Below are 6,065 nucleotides of genomic sequence, written 5' to 3' on the forward strand. Positions count from 1 at the left end.
AGAGGGATGAACAGGAGGGAGAGGGATGAATGGGCGGGCGCGGCAGAGTTACAGGGCAGTGAGACCGCTCCGGACGCTACATGGCGACGGGTACGTGTCATTGGACATTTGGCCAAACCCACAGAATGCGTAACACCAAGAGAGAACCCTAAATTACAGGTTTTGGGTGTTATGGGACTTTGGGTGATAAATGATGTGTCAATGTCAGTTGTAAACCGACGTGCCGCTCCGGTGTGGGGGGTGCTGATAACGGGGAGACCAGCAGCGGGGCAGGGGGTGCACAGGAAGTATCTGTACTTTCCTTCGAATTTTGCTGTGACCTGACAACTGCTATAGGAAAGTCACTTGCTCCTTTTACTCCTGACTTGTATTGTTTTTAATAAACGTCAAGTAAACTGAGGATGGTTAAAGCAAAACCCTCTCATTCTCTCGTTTCCACAGAGATTATTCCTGCACTTCGCCAGGCCTCCGTGGCAGAGGGAATTAACAATGACTTTGGTAAACAGTCCTTCAAGACTATCTGGTATTTCAGATGACTTCAACGACTGACAGATACATCCTTTTTGGTGTCGTAAAGAAAGTCAGAATCTAAGGAGAGTGGCCTCTGGCATTCGGCTGGATCGTTCAGGTCTGACACAGGCAGAGAGATGGAGAGAAAGCGGCGGCTTGGCTGCCGCCGACACGCTGATCTGTGCTTGGCGGGAGGCGACCTGTGCCCGGCCTCTGACGAACGTTCAAAAGCAGGGAGCGTCTACAGGTGCCAACTTCACGATACCAGTTCCACTGGCGAGGGAAGGAGAAAGCACAGGAAACAGAAGCGGAGAGTTAGGAAAAAAAGGACTTCGACTTTAATTGTTCCTTTTACTCCTCAAAAAAAATCTGAAACAAATACGACCAAACGTTTTGAGAACATGGATGTTAGTGCTCTACTAACATTAGGTTAATAACGTGTCTATTATGATTTAAAAAACAACCTATAGTTTATGAAAATGTGAGATGGCAAACACCTGAGTCTTAAGACTTACAATATTTCTGCTATACGTAAGGTGTATCCAAAAAATAATGAAATTATAACTTTTTTGGGACACACAGGTGAACAGAAAGGAATATCAGAAACAAAGCCGGAAGTAGCCCTAATGCTTAATGAACCTGCGTGTGCTCCTGAGTGCGCGGATGCTCGTAAGGCCCGGGAGCTCTCCTTTCAGTAGCAACTGTTCGCTGGGTTGTCACCTTGCTCTGTTTTAAATCTAGTTATGATGCTACTGCTTTTGTAATGGATATGCGTCATGGACATCTGTTTTGTCACTCTGGATACCCGGAGCAGCCCATTAAAACGGAGAAAAAACGTTTAAGGTATTTTCAGACATGGTGGGTGGCGGCCTCAGCAGTAAATGCAGGCGACGGCGGCACTTACACTCGGGCTTGTGGCCAGGGTCCAAGGGGCTCAAGCACGTGCACAGCTCAGCAGATGCCAGGTCACCGTGAGAGCTCAGGTTTCAGACCAGTGATGCAGAATTGCAAGTTGCAAAACAATATTTATGGTAGGATTCATGTTTTGTAAGAAATAAAAAGAAAAACCTTTCTGCTTATACACTACATTTAAAATAAAAGTCAGTAGGTGAACACATAAGAAATGGTCTAAAGACACACACACGGCTTGGAGTCCTCCTCTGGGGCGGACGCCAGGACGGCAGAGGGGAGTGAACGGCGACTTTCACGGTTACTCTTTATGTATCTATCATTTGATTTTCTTAAAATAATGAATGCTCTGCATCTGCATTTTGAAATAAAATCCAGTAAAGATGAGAGGGCACAGTGAGTGCCGAAGTCTGCCCTGTTCTGCTATTCTGGTTGCTAGGAGCCGGCTTTAAAGTGCTGTTTTTCAAAGCGTGCTCTGTGGGCCCCTCGGGGTCCCTGAGAACCTCTCGGCGGCCCAGAAGGTCAAAGCCACTTCCAGAACAACACTAACGCATCACGGGCCGTTTGTGCTGTTTTCATCTGGATGGATGGGCGAAAGCGACGACAGTGCAAACTGCGGGTGCCGCAGCACAAACCGCGGCTGTGCGCACGTGCGGGGGGGGCGGCTGACTTCGGGGCGCCCTGGACGAGCAGCCAAACGAATTTCTGTCACTCAGCCCCCACCCTCTGGCAGGAGTCTTTTTCAAATTCTTTGTGGTAGACGCGCAGCATGCGCAGAGCGAGCACGCCTGCTGCCCCCGTGTCCAGTGACCGTCTCGAGGGAAAGCACATGTACAGCTGTTTGCCCTGCAAGCTCGAAGAGCCACTTTTCATGCAGGCTGTTTTTATGTGAAAAAACAGCTGACCTGCTACGTTGTTCTGATTGGTGTCTGCAGAGACTTTCTCAAATGTCAACAGAGTGGGCCTCTCACTTCCCAGAACAGCCGACAGTGTTTACTGCCAGTGATCCAAGCCAAGCTCTCGAGAGAAAACCAGAATTTTGGAAAATCTGTATGTATTACTGTTAGTTTGACAACTCCGCACTTGAAGATTTTCTGATCAGTGGTGAGATTAGCGATTTTCTTTGATCTCGTATAATGGAACGTATCAGCATTTAAAAGATCTGAGTAACTCCGCGTATAATATGACCAGCTGACCCAGGTGTAACGTTACCAAATCACTACAGGAGCAAGAGATCCATCCAGAGCACAGGACAGAACTAAGAATGGGATCAAACGGATACTGTTTCAGGTTCCAAAGTGTGACTTAACCTGAAGAGACCACGTCCAGTTTGGTTGCAGTGCTAAGAAGAAAGCCCACGGCCATATGGAACGGCGACTAAATCTCTCCTCCCTTTCAAATATCTCAGTGGAAGTCTGAGGTCGAATCTCACTCATGTACTTCGATAAAACAGCTGTAACAGAGCGAAGGCGGACACGAGTCCAAGAACCCAGCTGTCTTCCAGGAAGCCCCACAGAGAAAATCTCCCTCCTCCTACAAAGAATGACTCTGACTGATAAGGTTACAACTACCAGATTCCATTGACTCTAAGGAGCACATTTCGCCCCATTTTTACATCTTTGAAATCAGATGTGTCTGATATTTAATGAAACGCAATAACCTTCTAGTGTCTGCGCCCAAGTGCCCTTAATTTTTGCTGCCCTTCCTCGATTTAAGCGAGCCCCTCTCTCTCTCACATCTACGTAAATCCTCTGGGAAGGCTGGCCTTGCCAGCGTAACTCGAGCTGGAGTTAAGCAGATGAAACTCATTTTCTTTAGTATTATTTCTTTAGATAAAGATGGTCTAATTCAAAACGATAGATTAGATCATGGATTAAGAAACCGATTAAAAAAATTATCGAATAAATAGTCAAGACACTTAAAACTACAGATTCTGAGATGAAGGAAACCACGGGCATCAAGCTCTACGAAAGCCACGTGACACCAGGCGACAGTTCATTACCGACCCGCCCTCCAGCTCCTCCCAGATTCTCCAGAAGAGCAATTAATGAGCAAAGGCAGCGGACCTGGAGCCCCTTGCACGAGGGGACCAGACACCTGGAGAGCCCTAGCAGGCAACGTTCCTGCGTCTGACACACAGGTGATTCCGTCACTCCTCGTCCCTGTGGTACCCCGTCTTCAAACGCTTTGAGAACTATCATTTCTTGAATGCTTGTTACTAATCTTATATCGTTTTGACAGACGCTTCCTTTAAAGGCATCTCGTTTTCATTTGTTTTGAGGGCGATTTCCTCCAACCTGGGGGTGAGATCTCCTGAGCTCCAGAAGCACAGAGCAATCACGGCCGGGCTGCCACTCCCCACCGCGGGGGCTTCACAGCCCTGGCCGCCAGCGGTCACTGAAGCAGCGCAGCATGCATGGGCCCTGGAGCCAGTCGGCCTGGATCCAAACCTTCAAACCTTCAAACCTCAGCGCCCCCAGACAGTGGCTGCTGACCAAGTCAACTGGCCTCCGTGAAGCGGCTTCCGCATCTAACACTGGAAAGGACAATACATGTCCCCTCCCTCCTGAGGCTGCGCGAGGATGGAATTATTGGACTCAGGTAAGTAGAAGCAATCTCTGGAACCTCACGGTCATGAGCTGGCATTACCTCCAGGCTGGGTCTGGTGCTCCTTTGAGAATCTAATGCCTGAGGATCTGAGGCGGAGCTGAGGGGTGACGCTGGCGCTGGGGAGCGGCCGCAGATAGAGATGAAGCTTGCTCGCTCGCCCACCGCTCACCTCCTGCTGTGCAGCCCGGTTCCTAATGGGCCACGGACTGGTACTGGTCCATGGCCCAGGGACTTGGGGACCCCTGCTCTACAAAGTGCTGAGGGGGAGGCGGGGGGTGCCCAGCCTTCAAGCTTGAGGAGCTCACACTCTGCTGAAAACAGACAAGCAAAGGACTGCATCGTGTGGCATTCACCCAGTGTGTTGTCAAGGACAGGGAGTAGGGGCTGGGTGACGGTGACTACACAATACACATGAAAAGTCCGCACATTTAAAACTTCCAAAAAGTGATCACTGTTCAGAGCATAAGTATTTCGAGGCATGAGATAACAAACAATTTCTCACTTCCTTCTAGAAGCCTCCCCTGGGGTTTTGACTCTTGCTCACCTGGGTGCAAAAACTCACCTATTCTGCCTTCAGGGATGATGACTATAGCCACAGCCAGCTTGTTGTATGGGAAGGAGAGAGAGGCAAGACACCAGTGACTGTCACGCATGCATCCTGTCGCCAGCTGGACAATCATTAATTTCCTTTTGGGCCTGGCTCCAGTCCTTGCGGGGAGTTGGAAAGCCCTGATGGCACTATGGCTGACCTGGCCCCTAAGGAAAACCCTGTTCTTGAAGAAGAAAGGCCTCCAGCTGTACCCAGTGCACTTCAGGGGTTACGACGCGAGTCTCCCCAGCACGATTACTTTTAAACACGAAAGGAAATCAAACCTTTTCTCATCGGACTCACTCAATCTTTCAAGCCACAGGAGCCTCCACGCCCTCATGCACCCTCATGCTCACTAGGCGCTGTCCTTCCTCAGGAAGGGAGGCCCCCAGCCTCGACCTCGGTCACTGTCCCATCCCCCACCGCAGGGAAAGCAGATGGTCCAAAGCGACGGCGGAACTCCTCAAAGAGACCTCAGCCCAGAACAAACGCTTCCCGAGCCACAAGTCTAAACAAACCCATGTGCCACTCAGGTCCTCGGGTCCGGGCATGAGGGCAGGACGGCGCCCTCGAGCTGCCCGACCCATTACTGTGACTGACATTTCCTGATCGACGTGGTTGGGGACAGTCGGCTTCTCGACCTTTGTTACTCCTGTTGCTTAACGACCTCTAGTTGCGAACGATGACATTTTCCTTCGCCATGCCTTCTACTGCAATAACGATTCCAACGAACACTGTCACGACTACTTGACAAAATGACGAGGAGTCCGAACGTGTTAACCCTGATGGATCACTAAGACCAAAGCACATGCGGATTGAGGTAGACAGCTCTGAATGCACACGACAATCAAACGACATACAGGTAATTGCCACAAAGCAGTCTTACAAAAAGACAACCTGAAATGCCAAACTTTTAGATGTATTCAAAATTTTACCTAAAACTGCAAAAAATTCCAACCAGTTTAATTCACAGAACAAAATATTTCTGTAAAGATTTTCAAAGGACAACATAAGTATTGTCAAAGGGTAACGTCGCGCTTAAAACACATCATCACAGATTCAAATTTTAACTTACTCAGTTTGTCGACAACTTCTTAGAAGGGGAAAGAATAAGACAGGCGTTAGGCCGTCCCATCTCTCTATGCTTAAAACAGGTTTTGCTTTACTCTTGATAGAAATTTTGAGTAAGTTGAACTGTCACCCACTTGACATGCAAAATGAAAAGAACTAATATACCTAAAGTGGACAGAAAAGAAACAAGAATCAAACGACTTAGGTTACATAACATCATCTGGTTTCCATCTCAATTCATATACATGTTTACCAATTTCTTAGAGCACAATGAACTTGCTATGTAATCTGGGCGCTGTCTGGCCCAGGGGGCCAAGGATGTCACACTGCCCGTGACAGGCGCAGGGTAAAGAAGAAGGATGCCAGAGGGAGGTCA

The 6,065-nt window shown here is 48.7% G+C and overlaps 1 non-coding gene across 2 annotated transcripts in view; it reads right to left on the reverse strand.

The window, feature by feature from the left end:
* Positions 1-5,953, reverse strand: part of LOC107195748 — a 17,318-nt gene extending 11,365 nt beyond the window's left edge. The window contains exon 1 of one of the 2 annotated variants that reach the window (XR_001516976.2): positions 5,694-5,953. This is a non-coding gene — a transcript (uncharacterized LOC107195748). Of the gene's footprint in view, positions 1-1,414; positions 5,674-5,693 lie in introns of those variants that run through there. The other variant, XR_001516978.2, reaches the window with a different exon arrangement.
* Between the last annotated feature and the right edge of the window lie 112 nt (positions 5,954-6,065).

This window comes from Pteropus alecto, unplaced genomic scaffold (assembly GCF_000325575.1).
Source record: "Pteropus alecto unplaced genomic scaffold, ASM32557v1 scaffold74, whole genome shotgun sequence".
Classification (NCBI taxonomy): Eukaryota; Metazoa; Chordata; class Mammalia; order Chiroptera; family Pteropodidae; genus Pteropus; species Pteropus alecto.